Source organism: Amphibalanus amphitrite, unplaced genomic scaffold (assembly GCF_019059575.1).
Source record: "Amphibalanus amphitrite isolate SeventyFive unplaced genomic scaffold, NRLGWU_Aamphi_draft 000141F_arrow, whole genome shotgun sequence".
NCBI lineage: Eukaryota > Metazoa > Arthropoda > Thecostraca > Balanomorpha > Balanidae > Amphibalanus > Amphibalanus amphitrite.
Window position 1 is genome coordinate 186147 of NW_024881636.1, and position 17995 is coordinate 204141.

Below are 17995 nucleotides of genomic sequence, written 5' to 3' on the forward strand. Positions count from 1 at the left end.
ATACCTCTGTGATGATAAAACACCATAAGTTTCGGAAAAAGCCTATAAATTAGTGAAATTAGGGTAGTCAATTCAGCCCTCCCCCCACCAATGACTTCGCCGTCCGAAGAGGATCAGCAGTTACACGCGAGACTATGGCCGAGGGCCGAGGCGCTCGTAAACTGTAGACAGTCAGTAGAAACCCGCCGAGGAGCGGCCGCCATTTGGACCGGCAGCCGACGTGGCGGCGCAGTGCGACGCAGTCGGTGCCGTAATCGCGCCGACGGCCCGACGACCTTCGGCCGACAGGCGGCGCTGGCGGCCGCCGGCGGCGGCAGTCAGCTGACGGCGCGCTCAGCTGACCGTGAGACAAAGAGTGGCGTATTCGCCGCGCCAACTGCGCGAAGGCAGAGATGTCGGTAATATTACGTCAAATGCTCAAGCGAATGTGCTTTGACGTTATCCTCGCATTTTCTCAGCGGAATTGTGTTCGCAACTTTGTTGATATGATTTATTGCGTTGAAAGAAAGTCCTGATAGAGATCTTGTGTAATGTGTTACAACAGACAAAGATGCCTGACTGACCGTCTGTATGACTATCGATCTGGGGCTGACTGTCCCGACTGTCCTATCTCATTGCCTAGCTATATTTGATGACGTCATATCCCCGCTTGTATATCATATGCTCGTCGGTGTGTCCTGTATTGAGTTGAAAGTTGAAACAAATATTTCTTTAGGGATGCTCATGTGTATGATGTATCAATTTTTACAGTTTCTTTTATGGAAGTAACTAGTGATTAGACAGATCGCCACTGGTCACTGCTGGTGAGTTCGAAGTGGTCTCCAACGCTGCCATCGTGTTGCCACCTTCAGCGAGCTCAGATATCGTTCTTCAATGTTTTCATCGGTATTTTAACCCTCGCCCGCAAATGGGGGGGGGGGGAGGGTTGCCACCCCTAGGCAGTTTTTCTGCTCTGCACTGAACATTTTAAAGCTAGAAGCCTGATTTTTCGGATAGCTGCTTCTATATCCTTTCTCAGTGTCCACTGAAACATTTCAAGTTTCTGTGGGTTTTGGTTTTGGAGATATGACCCTGTTTTTCAGGTCATGTCATAACCCAAATGACCAATACTCAATGTCTTGCGTTGGATATGGACCTTGTGAGCTTTTGACACCTTGAATCCTTGATTAATGATTTCGGTATGTTTTTGCTAGTCTTACCTCCCACCTATCATGGAACATGCTATGCGACGATGTGCAGATGTCAGGGTCAGGGTCAAGGTCAACCTAGGTCATCCTAAAACATTGCATGCTGAATTTGCTTTTCGTGAAGTTTTTTTTTTTTACTGCATTGTTGGTAAAAGCTTCTCAGATCATGATCTCATGTAATAGGAACACACAAACCAATCGATGCACACATCAGTATACACACAGACACACACTGACATGCAAACACATATCATTGACCTTGACCTAGCTTGACCTGAAATGACCACAGCCAGTAAAAACCTAGTCGGATAGTGTGACAAATAGCTGTGCTAGCTGGCTTGGCACCAAAAACGGCAGCGCCATCGGTATATGATGGGCACCGCACGTGATATTCCAACGGTGGCCCCAAACAGCAACATTTTTTTAGTTTTACCCGATCTGAAAAGTGAAAGTTCAATGATTGACCTAAAAAGGTGAAATTGGGTACCATTGGATTCGTCTCCCAAAGAATCTGTTGGTCTTTGCCGCGAAGCTCTTTCTCCAGCAGGAACGAAATGGCGTGGGGGGGTGGGGGTGGGGGTGGGGGGGGGGGGTGGCAACCTTCTTCCCATGTGCGCTCTAGGATGGGAAAATGGCATGTGCGGGCGAGGGTTAAAGCTGGTGTGCAGCGCCTCTCTTTAACCTTTTTGACCTTTTTTGCGCCCCGAAATTGTGGAACATAACGCCAATTTACCTACGTGATTTCCGACCGAGCAATAACAACGTCTTTCGTCAGCATTTCTATGTAGAATTGACTTTTGAAAGGTAACTGGGAGTTTTGTGAAGATATTGACAAAAATTTGAGAGAGCGGGTTATGTGGGATTTACGTTTTTTTTTTGCGGCGTTTTGTGGTTTGTGGCGGATGGCCGTTTTTAGCGGCGTTTTGCGGTTTGCGGTGGCCGGCCGTTTTTTTGCGGCGTTTTGCGGTTGCCGGCGGCCGGCCGTTTTTTGCGGCGTTGCGCGGTTGGCGGCGGGCGATGCGGTTTTTTTTTTGCGGCGGCTGTGTTTGCGTTTTGCGGCGGACGGGCGTTTTTTTGCGGCGTTTTTTTTCTGCGGTTTTCGGCGGGCGGGCGATTGTTTTTTTGCGAAGTTTGCGTTTGCGTTTTGCGGTTTTGCGTTTGGCGGCGGGCGGGCGGTTTTTCACAACTCAAGTCCCAACCTTCGGATCCGCAGTGCTGTTCGACAAGCGCTGCCCGGGCCTATGTGGGATTTAAGACAGAAGGAGCGTTTTGCACTCATGTGTAGCGCGGGACATATAGTTCGTTTTTTCTAAGTTCGACCCTCGCTGTAAACATCTTTTTGAGTATAGCACGAGCATTGCTAGCTGAATTACTTAGAAAACTGGTTAGCGCACATTGTACTGGAGACATGAATAATATTTTCCAAATAAGATTTTTTAACACCGATGATATACCGTTCTGTTAAACGCCGTGCAATCTATTGATCAGTTCATTTATAATTTCTGACAAGACGTCTATCCCTGTGGGATTGTATATAAAGGCAAATACGAGTTCGCAGTCTGGAAAATAAGAGCCAGGGAGAAATAATTTTGAGTAAAATTACTCGTCTGTGAAATCAATGTGCGCCAGCTAGTTTTCTCAGTAATTCAGCCAGCGATTCTCGTGCTGTGTTCAAAGAGACGATTACAGTGAGGGTCGAACTTAAAAAAAAAGAACTATATAGGCCTGTACACATTCAGCTGCTGTGCTGTTGTCAGCCGAGAATCACTCACACTATTGGCTGAAAAATTTATGACGTTATGTTGCACATGCAACATGACGTCACCTCTCTGCTGCCGGCAGCATGGGCTGACGGGCTGTGCTGCTACGAGAAAGCAAGTGCAGAGATGCCGAGCCGTCAGCAAAAGCCATAAATGACGCATTTAGACACTGGTAGTGGCGCATGAAAGCAAATCACGTGCCAGATTTTTATTGAGCACTGCAGATAAATGAAATTTGGACACCATGTTGGCGCTATTCACATATATTTGGTTTCATAATTAATTGTCGATACAAGAAAAATACTTATTACTTTCGCACATTGTCAGTAAATTTTTGATAATATGTCTAACTGCTTAAGTATTGTATTAATAAAGAACATGAAGATGAGACGAAATATTTGTTTACAACGCCATATTTGTAAACAGTCAGCCAGTGCTGACATTTCTCATCAGCCAAATGTATACAGTTCCGTCAGCCAGAAGCGGTGGGCGGAGCCTATTTCAGCTGACAACAGCACAACAGCTGAATGTGTACAGGCCTTATGTAATTATCAAATTATCTTGCAACTTGAGTCTGGGATAGCAGTTTTGACCGCGTGAACAAAAGTGTTATCTCCACTCCGCATTCTATATTGAAGGTAAAGACATACGTTTAATTAATTCCTCATGCACAATTAAAGTGGACTATATGCCATCTGGAAAAAAGTCGTTGAATCAGCTCAAAAGTGTGTCTCTATGCCTGAAAGCATCAGTGACGGATATTTGCCAATTTTAACTGAAGGCTTCCAGTTTGTGAGGAATTCGGCTTTTTACGACTTCGTGTTCGTGATGTCAAAAATGAATTCCTTTTCACGAATCTAGTAGCACTAGCTACCAAATATTTCAAACGTAACGCTGTAGTTTCATACTACTCAGCAACACGTAACTAAATGCTACAATATATGCATAAAAATGATCTTCTTTGCTACGCTTATATTTTGATATTTCTAAATAAGTACTGAATGCGATTTTTTTTCGACAACTTAAGTGTATTCGCATATATTCCTCTAAAGTCTGAAACAGACTCTTTCTGCAATCAGGAAATCGCATGTGAGAGCCTATTGAGCACTCTCGCATCAATCGCACGCACCTCCCGCATGCGATTGATGCGGGCAGAATTATAATGTATTTGAATAGACTCGCATGCGATTTCCTGACTGCAGTAGAGTCTGTTTTAGCCTGAAAAGAAAGTTTTCTTTTGAGAAAGAACCGAAAGGAAAATAAATTAATATTCACGTGTCAATAATTCCCATAACAAAGACAAAAACTTTTTTCCCATTAAAACTAAAAAGGAGAAAGTGTGCGCAGGATGACGAATTCCGAAACGGATGTAATTTATCGCACATTTACCTAAACTTAAAGGGACCCTCCCACCTTAACATTAGTTTTGAGTTGAGATAGCCAAGTTTGCGGCCAGGCTCAGAAACCACCATTTATCCTGGTCGCAACCCCCGCAGCTTTATGGTGTTCAAGAAATTTCTTCCCTTTACTTGCAGGGTGGGACCAGCGTGGTCCCTATCTCTTAACCATTACGGGAATCTGATGACGTCATCAGGCTTTCGAACGTCCGTTAAATGTTTGACTAAAACGTTTTGTAGCACGCGGTGGTATATGCTGCTTTGCGCGCAACAAATGCCGCACTTTCAAATAAAGTCGCTAGGAACAGCGGAGACCCCAAAAAGTAAACAAAAGTAAAAGTCTAATATCTTGAAAACCGGTGAATATTTTTCGATGAAATTTGGTAGATATTCGTTTTTGCTCTTTCTGAACCGAGCGACATCACTTTCATGCCAATTCATTAACTTTTTTGAAGGTGGGAGGGTCCCTTTAAGGAGGTTTTAATGTTTATTTGAAGCCTGAAGGTCACTATCATGCATCATTTACCTACTTGCTTGTGTATTGCGAAAATATGTCGTGAGTCGCTGACTGCTGCCGTAATAATCGCACAGTCTACTAGAAGCTATTGCTAGCTGTAATCATGACTTTATTTGTGGTCAGTGCAGTATGGAAAACTCCACACTAACTTTTCCACTCTTAATAATAAAAATTTCTCATCTGAACCCAGGGGAAAATATGGTAGATACGAGTAAGTGTCACATTCACATCTAATATGTTGTGGGAGAGATAGTGATAACAATTAATATATTGTTTCCGCCCGCACCAACTTTAAAATCGGGTTCTTCGTACATGACCGTATTCCGCATGCTGGAAGTATTGCACGGCCGGTATTGGCGCTAATTTTAGATAAATGTTTACCTACAAGTGCGTAGACAATGGCCGTTACGTGTTTCTTAGAACCAAAGCGATTATAGAGATGATGAAATATGCTGCATGATATTATGTCCGTGTAATATTTTCAAATTTAGGTGATGTGCGTACCTATTCCATATCATCACAGCTCTATATCCCGACGCCTATGAAATGAAATGGACTATCTCAATTCTCAGCTTTATTTCACATGCTACTGCTAAGCATGTCCCGACCCCGTTCAAAACTCGTGTTATGCCTCGCCCTCTTCATGAAGTGCCAGTAGCGCAAGTACCTCCTTTGTAAGTACCAGCGGTACACGGGCGTCACTTCCATAAATTTATTGGTGGGGCTCTAATGGCTAATTTTAGCATAGCAAAACCATTCTTACAATGCAGCGCCATAGGGTAAATGTTGAAATTCTGAAACTACTGGTAGGGCTCGGGCCTTACTAAGCCTATACAAAGTGACACCACACCCATGAGTCTTTTTAAGTGCTTGGACAATTTCTGGCATTGGCAACTTATCGGTAATTCAAAGTTATGGTGAACGCAATACACAAGTTTTAACGACCGGATCTCCTTGAAATTACCAAAATCGAAAAAGCTAAATATTTATTCGTTGGTATTCGTTGCTATTCGATAAGATACAAAAAAGTGATGAATTTTCGGTCACGGACCTTCTTCTGATCTAACTATGTTTTGGTAATTTTGGTAATTTCAAGGAGATCCGGTCATTAAAACTTGTGTATTACGCTTGTATTATGCTCCTTGCTCAAGCACTCAACATATTATGGTGAACGCGTTTAACTCGCATGCATTTTGCAAAATGAGACCGTGCTAAACACTGGCGGTCGCAGCCGCTAGCAAAAGGGGGGCCAAAGTCACACTCGCGGGACATAACATTTATCCGTCACCGGGAGGGGGGGGGGGGTGATCGGCTAATTTTTTAAGTCCACGAGGTGCCGCGCAGTTGGCATTACTTATGCTTCATCCATCTGATTCTTGCGTGAAATTTTTAAGCTCAATTTAAGGCAAAATCACCAGTTCCATTTCCCGTCCCACGGTGCTTCCACCGGTCGGCCCACTGCACCATGACGACGGATCGGTGTAGCATAGGTATACTGGAAGGTCAGGCACGCGGATTCATGACCTTACCACTATAAAACAATTCGGAAAAGTACAGATACCTCTTGCTTTGAACAAGCATGTGAAACCCAGAGAGCATTTTCAGACTATGACATTTACTCATATAGGTAACATACCTAGTTGTGTGGCGGCGGGAGAGAGTAGGTACACCGACCGACCTCTGGAGACCCCCCACAGGTTCCGAGCTTTCAAAATTGGCATCTGAGGGCCGCGCGCGACTCCTGCGGGGCTTCGCAGCGGCTCTATTGGGGCTCACTCAACCTGCCTAGTCTTACTGCTAAAAAGACTGGCCCTGAGCCCTAAGGACTTCATCGGTCTCTGCCAGCCCCAGGACCCACACCGGCTCATGGGGTCCCGCCCGACGTCGAAATATGAGGGAATCTGCGCCGGACCATCAGGACGCAAAGTAATCTCGATCAGGACCAACGTAAGGCTGTGCCGGAGACTGCGTGAGCCCTCTGATCTTCAGAAACCCACCCATATATGTTTTCACGTAGAGGCCAGTTTAGGGCCCTCAGAGACCAGTACAGGGCCTGCAAACTACAAAGGCCAGTAGTTTGAGACAATCAGTGACCGAGTTGGGCTCTCAGAGGCTAATGTGGGTGGGGAATATTTGTTTCTGGTCCCTAAAAAGCTGTTTCTGGCACCTAATTGCTGATCAGCCCCAAAATGCTTATTCGACCCTAATATCTGAATCTGGCACCTAATTGCTTCCACACAGCCTAAAGTTGCCAGATCGTCTAGTTGAACTCCGTATTTGCTGTTTGCTGATTCAGCACCAAAACCAAAACATCCAGCACCTATTTTATTCCACGTTTGCCTACCTAATTCGCGTAATCTTCCTGATTTTATGTATCCTAACAAACATGAACGTTGCATTCGGTGATGTCAAGTGCCATTTTCGCCAGTGGAGATAATGATTAATGCCATTTCTAGCCAAAAGAGAATCACTAGCCAGCTATGGTGCAGCATAGCAAGACGCTCCTATACCAGCCTGCTATGTAGAGACTAGAGATTATTGCACCCTCAGCCATTTTAACGTGAAAAGTTTGGATCCGTCACTTCCAGCCAGGCTCTCAGGTCATAAACTGGAGTAAAGCAAAATGTTAACTCTGAACAGACATGCCCCGCAACCGGCCCTCTTTTCAATATTATTAGCTTTCTGCAATCAGTCTGACTCCATCTCGATCAAACGCAGCATCCGGTTTCTACAGGGGCGTTTGACTGACCGGCCACACAATAACCAAAAACAAAATCAAAGCTTCATGCACACATATGACATAAGTAAGAGACGGATGAAAAAGGCACAACCACGGCACAACTCTGCGCGGCAAACAACAACGGACAATGTCCCTGTCCCACGCAAGATCCCGCGTTTCTTCAGCGGCCTTGAACGGAATGAAAACATTACATTTCTTTTTTGGAGCTATTTGATGACGTCAAAAAATACAATACCCGTTTTAATGGTCAAAATCGAGACAATTACTCTTAAAATGTTTCCCTTTAAGCATTACAAATAAATGCTTTTAAATATTTAAATGACATTGATTTTTCAAACAAATCAATATTATTTGCTTACTTAAACGTCATACACAATGCTGAGATCACTACGGGGCTGTCTTAGAGTGTAGCTGCACTGGCAACCTTTAGGCTAGACTCCAGGGGTCATTATACCAGAACAACATGATTCTACCAGCCAGTAGTTCATTTTTCTACTAGATTGGTGCTACGCTCAGCATTTAGGTGCCAGATTCAGAGAAAAGAGTAAGGCGTACCGATGAATAGGTGCCAGAAACAGCTAATTAAGGTCATTTTCCATGATTGGTGCTGGTATCCACCAAATAGGTGCTGAGGACCAATTTTGGGGCGAGTCAGCTTTTAGGTGCCAGAAATAGCTTTTCTGGGACGCAATTAAATGGCGTCCAATGTGGGTTATTACAGGCCAACATGGGCCCTCAGAGGTCAGCGTGGGGCCCTAAAAGACCGGCATGAGCCGTCGTTGGACCCCAGAGGCCAGCAGAGGGCCCTCAAAGGCCAAGATGGGCCCTCCTCAAATGCCAATGCAGGCCCTTAGAGGCCGGCATCGGGTCTTCAGCAGCCAGTGCGGGGCCCTCATTGGCACCTTAAGGTTCGTCTTGGGACCCCACAGACAGAAATAAGGCCACCAGAGACCGGTGTGAGACCCTCAGACGCCGGTTGGGACCCCTGAGGCCTGTTAGGGGCCCTCATAGGCCAGATGTGGGGCCTCAGAGGTTGATGTAGGCTCTTAGCGGTCAACGTGGGCACTTGACCGCCACTGAAGTTCCCTCAGAGGTCAGTGTAGGACGCTCAAAGACCGGTGTGGGAGCTATATTAATAGCTGGGCGTGGTTTTTTTTGAGCTTCGTGACGATCGAATAATTGCCAGGGCCCCATACACCTATATGGGGGCCCATTGGTTGTTTGAGGGGGGGGGGGCAAATGATATGATGGCCCCCTTTATTGACCTTGGGGGGGGGGGCATGGCCCTGATGCCCCCCCGCGACCGCCACTGTGTACAGTCTGTCTTAAAAGTACCGCGCAAAGTGACGGTGGATCCATCAAGCCTGACCGAGGAAGGGCCTGCTATAATTTGAAAGTCACCGAACCAATTGACCTGGGGAATGGACGAGAATGTCAATTGCTTTGGTGACTCAAGTTTAGCAGGCCCTTCCTCGGTCAGGCTTAATGGATCCACCGTTACTTTGCGCGGTACTTTTAAGACAGACTGTACACATTACACACATGCCTCTGAGATTACATACTAGCTCATGCAAACTCTATGCAGGCCCCGGAGTTCCCACGCTAATCCTTAAGAAACCAAGCCGGCATACGGCGTCACCACCGGGCTTCTGAGGTGCACAGCACCAACCCATGAGGTCTTACTTTAGTGTCTTAGAGCCAATCTCCTTTAGCAGGGCCCACCCACCACTGCCGAAGAGGGTCTAATGCCAGCCATTGCTGGGCCTACGAGAGCCTCAAGTAAACCCACGCTGATATTCCATATAAGATCCGGCCATACTCGTGAACCGGTGCCAGCCACGCTGACCACCAAATTGACAGAATGCGAAACTGAGCCCTCATGAGTGAAATTTACGTCCTTTGATGGCGCAAGAAAGAAAATGAAACATACGAAAAGCTTTTCTAGGACTTTTGTTCGATCTGAAAGGTGGGGCCAAAAGATAGTATGGCCCCACCTTTCAGCACCAAAGGGGGGGGGGGCATGGCCCCCGTGCCCCCCCCCCCCCCCCTGGGACCGCCAGTGGTGCTAAACTGTGTTGATGAAAGTGAAACATGTAGAAATCACGAGTCACAGAAAGCATTTAATTTTCAAAATGCCTGTTCAGTGAGATTCTTAATACATTTTATTCATTCTGCATGCTCAAAATGAACCCCGGCCACTCAGTGGCGTCGTCTCGGTCTTTCATGTCGTTTCGCCGCCTTGTCTGTCGCTGAGTGCCGCCGGGCCTCAGGGCGGTGGCTCTAGCGTCGCCGCCGCTGTGCGCGCTCGTGACGTCATGTCTGAGAGTTCGGCTGTGTTTCGGCCGCTGGCCGCCAGTCGGCGCTACGAGTCTCCGTCAGCGCGCGCAATCAGCTGACGGCGCGGCAAGAGCGCCAGTCCGTGCGCCAAAATGGTATAATGGAAAACATTGTGAGCAGTGTGCTTGTACGTGGTGATGATAGGAAAACATCATATTTTCGTGGTTATCGATGTGTGTCGGACTTATGAGTGTAGTGTAAGTGCTGGGAGGTTGGGCTAAAGAGTGAGGCTCTGATCAATGCTGCTACTTTGGCTCCTCGGCTGAAGGGGGCCGACGCCCGACGGTAGACAGAAAACCACGCGGTGCGGGTGAGGTGAGTGATGCCAAGGAAGCGAATTTCAATAAGAATGTTTGAACTTAAAACTTTGAATGCGGAATGTGTTGCTCTTAAAACCAGGGCTGCGGGGTCGATTGATTTTTTTGGTGACTCCAACTCCGGCTCAGGCTTAAAAACGACTCTAACTGCGACTCTAGCTCCGCCTCCGGACATTTCTGAAAGGTGTTAGATTGGAAGAGGTGGTGGCCGCGGGGCACACAGCTCTGTGAGCGTCTCTGAATTACAAAAAATAGCAATACAAGTTTAAAAACGTATGGCTTACATAATCTAATAAATAATAATTAACAATCTACAAGAATTTGGAACAATAGGTATTATTATGTATTAAAAAGTGTCACAATTTGTGTTGCAATTTGTGTTAGTCTCAAAATACGTGCCCTTTATTTACCTCCCCGAACGTCCACCTTCTGAGAGCCCATATCATGATTGAAATTTTCTTGACGGAGAAATTTTTATCTTGGCCGAAACAATCCATTGCGCTTTCCAGGCCTTTACATTGCAAATATACTTTACAGATGCTATAAGCACTGCACTAAGCAGATTCTGGAGCAGCCGTCACCTAGGGTGAACCTAGACACTGGACCGTGCGGGTCACCGACAGTTACCGGGGTTACATGAGCAAGTAAATGCGTATCAGGAACGGATTTTCCTATTCGCTCACCATTGTAGTCCGTTTGTAATGCGTATTAACTCTGCTCATGTAACCCCGAGCAGTGATCCGCGGAAGCGGGACCGTCCCGTTGGGACCGGATTGCCCCGTTGGGACAGTCCGCCCGCCTCTCAAACGGTCACCCCGGAGAGGGTTTTAACGGGTCCTGGAATGGATCCGACCTCAACCACCGGTTGTCCGGTCACGGTGGGGGTGACCACCAGGCATCAGACCAGGGAGCGAAGCGTGAGGAGGAATGCGGATAGGTTTGTCCTGAGGACGGATGGAAAATTGTCCCCGTGACCCCTCTTTTGTTGTTATATATCTGAAGTCATTTCGGGTCATGAAGGCTCCCTAACAGTTTTTCGACAATAACTTTTTATAGGCATGGTAGAGCGGTGAAAACATCTTAAGTATTCAGCTCCACGATACGGATCCGATATCCTGATCTACGGCAACCACCAGTTCTGCTCAGGTCATTACTTTAACCCTAATGCTGGACACTGGTGGGGGTGGGGGGGGGGGGGCACCTGTACTCCTCTTTTGCTCTCGACAGAAAACCACGAAAACCACTTAAGCTAGGGTTTCGAAATCGTGACTTTTCCCAACTGTTCATTGGGAACAACGTGTCAAATTTTTGAGTTCCTAGCTTGCGCAGAGGCGTCTCCAGGACCGGGATTTAACCCTCGCTCGCATTGATGTTTTGCCAGCCGCGAACGTATGGGGGGGGGGGGGGACGTTGGACCCCCCTTGCCGTTTGGCTCCCGATCGAGCTAGAGCTTCGCGGAAAAACGAGCGTGCTGCCATTTCGCTAAAACAGGTCAAAAGTTTTTCGCTTATAACTTTTGATCTAATTAACCCTTACCGGCACAGGGGGGGGGGGGGTGATGCAACCCTCCCTAAGGTTTTTCGCGAATAACTCGCGTAAAAAGCGGCCGATCGCGACGAAACTTTCAGTACCACGAGTTCCACGACAAATCGACAAATAAAAAATTAAATTTGCACCCTCATATTTTATTCTTCGTTGAAAACTGGTGTAAGGGGTTGTTATGGGCGGGGAAGCCAGCTGTGGCAGGGATTTTTTTCTTCGAACAACGGTTTCCGAGATATAGCCTCGGGCAATTCCTGGAGGTCACGCTGCAACCCTATGTTTGGCGGCTTATAACTCAGAAACTATTGGTTTTCTATGATAAAAACTTAATATGGTTTAACTCACAATCAGCCAGCAAACATTTTGGCTATCTCATATTTTCAATTTTTGAAAATTTTCATCACGTGACCTTTTGACCTATTTTTCGAAGAGTGACCTTGATGTTTTCCCCACTGAAAGTTAAAGTTTTATCTGATGACGATTAAAGCCTTATCAATTGTCATTCATATGCGATGATAAAAAAGTGGTTATCGCCCTGCGTTGACCTCAGGTCACGTCATTTTTATGACCTCTCCATTATTACGAGCGGGAGCGTCAGCGAGATCTCGAGAACAAAGCAAGATAGCGACAAACGGTAAGCGGTACAGGGTACACACGGACAAGGTCTATAATTTTTACTCAGGTCATTTGCAGGTCAGGTCAAAGATGACGTCACAGGAGCAAAAAGGAAGTCAAAATAGCGGCACTACTTATATTAAGTTTTTTTCTCGAATAATTGTCAAGGTATCCCAGCTAGGAACAAACTAATAGTACAATCGTGATCCTCTCGTCGATCCGCATCAAAGCATATGTATGTTGACCTCGAAAGGTCGAAAGGTCAAAAGTTGACCTTAGGTCACGTGATCTAAGGTCAACTTTTGACCTTTCGACCTTTTGAGGTCAACATATATATGTTTCGATGCGGATCGACGAGAGGATAACGATGGTGCTATTAGTTTGTTCCTAGCTGGGATACCTTGAAAGTTATTCGAGAAAAACTTCATATATATGAATAGTGCCGCTATTTTGACTTTCTTTTTGCTCCTGTGACGTCATCTTTGACCTGACCTGAAAATGACCTTAGTAAAAATTATAGACCTTATCCGTCTGTACCCTTTACCGTTTACCGCTTGTCGCTATCTTGCTTTATTCTCGAGATCTCACTGTCGCTCCCGCTCGTAATAATGGACAGGTCATAAAAATGACCTGACCTGAGGTCAACGCAGGGCGATAACCACTTTTTTATTATCGCATATGAATGACAATTGATAAGGCTTTAATCGTCATCAGACAAAATTGCAACTTTCAGTGGGGAAAATATCAAGGTCACTCTTCGAAAAATAGGACAAACGGTCACGTGACCAAAATTTTCAAAAATTGAAAATCCGAGATAGCCAAAATGTTTGTTGGTTGATTGTGAGTTGATCCATATAAAGTTTTTATCGTAGAAAACCAATAGTTTCTTAGTTATAGGCCGCCAAACATAGGGCTGCAGCGCGATATCCAGGAATTGCCCGAGGCTATATCTCGGAAACCGTTGTTCGAAGAAAAAAATCCTTGCCACAGCTGGCTTCCCCGCCCATCACAACCCATTAGACCAATTTCAAGCAAAAAATAAAATATGAGGGTGCAGGGCACTTGTCGATTTGTCGTGGAACGCCCCTACCCTCGCATTGATCAATTTTACACCTACCCTGAAAATTTCATGACCCTGACCCCAATGACCTTTGACCTGTGACCTCTTTTCTGTGACCATATTTGGCCGAAATCGCGTTTCGGCGTATGTCGGCTCGCATTAGCCGCGCGTTTGCAAGCTTTTCGTGGTTTCAAACGTTCAAACATGTGGTAACATTGTTGACAGGGGCTCCCCGAGGGATCTATATTCTTCAGCATAGATGTTGTGAATTTGTATGGAAGCATCCATAGGCGTAGGAACGTTTTCGAAAGTGGGGGGGCCAAGGTCCCAGAGGTCCAAAACCTAACCTACCCCCAAAATCCGATTTCTCCTCGGATTTCGGCCACTTTGTTTTCGCAAACATGATCAGAGATAAAAAAATCGAGACAAAAACAAAAACAAAATGGGTTAAAATTTCAGGGAGACTCCCGTCCATAAACTCAAATTGATGGACGCGTTCCCCTGTCCTCCGCAGCCGTTGGCACCCATGCAAATTCCAGAGGCATCCAGCAACTTTTTCATTACGAGCAAGCGTGAAACGTGCACTAAAGCGAGTCTTTTCAATATACCTATAAAAATCAGCATGAACGGCCCAGCTAGGCTCAGCCAGACAGACCTATAACGTTTTTAAGAGGTTTTATATCAGCGACCACTGCAACTGGGCTGATTGACTATCAGAGGCCGGTGTGGGACTTTTAGAGGTCGGTCTGGGCCATCAGAGGCCAGTTTAACCCTCGCCGGACCGGACCTATAGGTTTTCTACATACGCGCCAGCCGAGGGGGCGGGAGGCGGGTACGACCCCCCTCGCCGTTGCGCCCCAGGTTGAGCTAGCGCGTCGCGGAAAAACGAGCGTGTGCGCCGTTACAAGACGCAGAGATCGATACCCGATTTTAAGGTTCTAGGTCAACCGGTGACCTCTGAGGTCAGGTCAAGTGCCTCAAGGCACGGTTCCGTTTTTGGTGAATAACTTCGCAAAAAAAAACGGCCGCAGAGCCGCGATTTTGCCAGCATCGTGTTTGCCTCTCTCAGGCGCGTCGAATGATGTACTTTTTGTTTGGGTGAGGTAAACTGAGGGTGTTGACCACGGGTCACGGTCAGGTCAGCGCCCCCAGGTCACGAAATTGGTCGAAGAAGGTCATGTCGCATATCATTCGATTCGGCAGGTCTTCCTGAGTCTATTGATGGCTTCCCCGACTCGCTAGCTCAATTTGATCGGTAGTTATTGACGACAAACTTATATGACCCTTATAACTTCATAAATGACGTCGCGCAAGGTCAACATTGCAAAAGTGACGCATCGAACCTTGCAAGGAGTGCATGAAAGATTCAGTGTACTTGAGATAGTTGAAGATCGTTTACGGCGCCAGAAAAAGTTTTCTGGTTTATCCCCATAAACTGAAAAAAGTTTTTTCAGTTTATCCCCATTGACTTATACCTAATGGTGAGGTCACGAAAATGACCTTAGGAAAAATCCGAGATGTACAAGTTGTGAGACTCCTAATGGATACTAGGTCCTCCAAGGTTCATTTCCCTGTGAAATCTCCTCTGGCAGTGAGGGCGTTGCGAAGTTGCGACATCTGAAGACCGTGCAGAGGTTCACTTATGACCTCATGGGTCAGTGACCTGATCTGACCCGAAAATGCGGTTGGTGTCAAAAGATCCGGCTTGATTCAAAGGTCAGGTATGCCAAGCTTCAGCTCTCTATCACCGGCGTGTTCGGAGCAATCGCGAAAAAAAAAACTATGGAGGGGCGGCACCCTCCCCCCCCCCCATCGGCCGGTGAGGGTTGAGGCCCTCAGAGACCAGTACAGGGCCTGCAAAGGGCAGGATGAGACATTTAGATGCCGAATTGGGCCAGAGGCTAATGTGGGCCCTTACAGGCCAGCATGGGCCCTCAGAGGTCAGTGTGGGACCCTAAAATGCCGGCATGGGCCGGTGTTGGACCCCAGAGGCCAGCAGAAGGCCCTCAAAAACCAAGATGGGCCTCAGAGGCCAGCATCGGGTCTTCAGAATCCAGTGCAAGGCCCTCAGAGGCTAATGCGGGTCCTTACAGGCCAGCATGGGCCCTTAGAGGTCAGTGTGGGGCCGTAACAGACCGGCATGGGCGGGACCTGGAACCTAGAGACCAGCGGAAGGCCCTCATAGGCCAAGGTGGGCCCTCAGAGGCCGATGCGGACCCTTAGAGACCGGCATAGGATCTTCAGAATCCAGTGCGGGGCCCTTAGAGGTCAATGTGGGACCCTAAAATACCAGCATGGGCCGGTTTGGACCCCAGAGACCAGCAGAAGACCCTCAAAAACAAAGATGGGCCTCAGAGGCCGGCATCAGGTCTTCAGAATCCCGTACTATGCCCTCATAGGCTAATGACGGGTCCTTACAGGCCAGCATGGGCCCTTAGAGGTCAGTGTGGGGCCCTAAAAGACCGGCATGGGCCGGCGTTGGACCTCTAAGGCCAAGATGGACCCTCAGAGGCCGATGCGGACCTTAGAGGCCGGCATCGGGTCTTCAGAAATCAGAATTCAGTGCAGGACCCTCAGAGGCACCTAAAGGTTAGTCTTGGGACCCCAGAGACAGAAATGAGGCCACCAGAGGCCGGTGTGAGGCCCTCAGACGCCGACTGGGCCCTTGAGGCCGGTTTAGGGGCCCTCAAATGAGGTCAATGTGGGTTCTCAGCGGTCGATGTCGGCGCTTGACCGCCACTGAAGTGCCCTCCAAGATCAGTGTAGGACCCTCAAAGACTGGCTTGGGAGCTGTTAATAGCTAGCGTGGGATTCTTGAGCCTCGTGACAATCGAATAAGGGCCAGAGCCCCATACGCCCATGGGGGCCCATTGGTTGTTTGGGGGGGGGCAAATGATATGATGGCCCCCTGATTAGCCTTTGGAGGGGGAAAGGGCATGGCCCTGATCCCCCCTCTGCGACCGCCACTGCACTGAAAGTGGAAGGGAAGGGGCAGATACAGACATTGCTGGCCCCCAGCCTGTTTGAGCCGAGGCGGGGGCATGGTCACCCTGGCCCCCAGCTAGTGCGCCTTTGACGAACTATGCCGACCCCAAGCAGATCCGGTCAAGCGTTGGTCGTTGGTATACGCATTCTCCTGCACCGTGCTAGTATTGTCTTATACCTTCTCAGTGCTCCTGTCCCGTGCCTGGTATTCAACAAAATGCTGTCACCAGGACCCACAGTCTTGTCTCTGATATGGTGTCCTTCATTGAGTGAAGGAAATTGCTGTCAATAACGCTGTAGAAACAAAAGGGAATCTTCATTAAAGGGCAAGCTAAATTGTTGTCAAGTTACCGGGTGGTAGCACTGGTACCTAGGTACAGACAGACACTTAAGTCAGCAAAAAGTGGGGGGGCCAGTTAACATTGCTGGCCCCCCCACCTCCGAAAGTGGGGGGGCCATGGCCCCCCCGGCCCCCCCTGTTCCTACGCCTATGGAAGCATCCCCATCCCTGAGGCTATTGATGCGGTGATGGGGACGTTAGAGGCTCACCAGGATGAGGTGGATACCTTCGGTCTCTCCCAGGATGATATTAAACATCTCCTTCAGCATTGTCTCACCAAGAACGTATTTAGGTTTGACGATAAATTTTACCGACAAACACTAGAGATCGCTATGGGCAATCCATGTGCCCCTTCCATAGTCATTCTCTTTCTGGACCGCTTTGAGCGCAAAGCTTTAGAAACCTGGATCAGAAACCGTCCTTTTTGGTGCGGTACATTGACGATTACGCAGGCGTGTGGACCTATGGAGAGCAGGCTTTAGCAGATTTTCTGGCGCATTTGAACTCGCTACATCCGACGCTCCGCTTTACCATGGAGCATTCCGGTACAAAGTCGGGTGTGGCCTTCCTGGATACTTTAGTGACAGTAGTGACCCAAGGCCAAGCTACAAAGATTGAAACGGAACTTGACATAAAACCTACGAACTCAGGGATCATCCTGCACTATAAATCAGCCCACCCGAAGTCTACCAAACATAACATAGTCCGTAGCCAATTTCGGCGAGCGATCAGAAACTCATCGAACAGTGCTAAAGAGAGGGTGAGTATAGATAAGATTTGGTCATTGTTGGTTCAAAATGGGTACCCAGAGAAAGTTCTTAGAAGGCTCTTATGGAGGTAAAACAGCAAGGGTCGAGATCCAGGATAGGTAAAGCTAGTCGAGACAGAGGCGGGGATGGTTTCTTATGCTTACCGTACATAGATGAAGAATTGCTATGCAAAATTCAAAGTGAAGTTAGGAAATCTGGCCTGGCTGTCAGGTTAGCATGGAGAAACCCCAAAAGTTACGGAACAAACTGGTTAGGTCATCACTATCGAAGCCTATATGCCCCGGAGGCCCACGATGTAATATGTGTAAATCAGAATTTTCAGGGGATTGTACACAGAAGAACGTCGTCTACAGTCTAAATTGTAAGTTGTGTGAAGGAAAGGGTGACGACTGAACATATATTGGTGAGACGAAACGACCTGTTCGACT

At 47.4% G+C, this 17995-nt stretch overlaps 1 protein-coding gene across 4 annotated transcripts in view; it reads left to right on the forward strand.

The window, feature by feature from the left end:
• LOC122382505 overlaps positions 1-17995 on the forward strand; it is a 62269-nt gene that overhangs the window by 18466 nt on the left and 25808 nt on the right. The window contains exon 1 of one of the 4 annotated variants that reach the window (XM_043367909.1): positions 9959-10253. The exons of 2 other annotated variants lie outside the window; for them this stretch is intronic. The gene's annotated coding sequence lies outside the window, so the exon portion shown is untranslated. Of the gene's footprint in view, positions 1-9958; positions 10254-17995 lie in introns of those variants that run through there. One more of the 4 variants, XM_043367911.1, reaches the window with a different exon arrangement.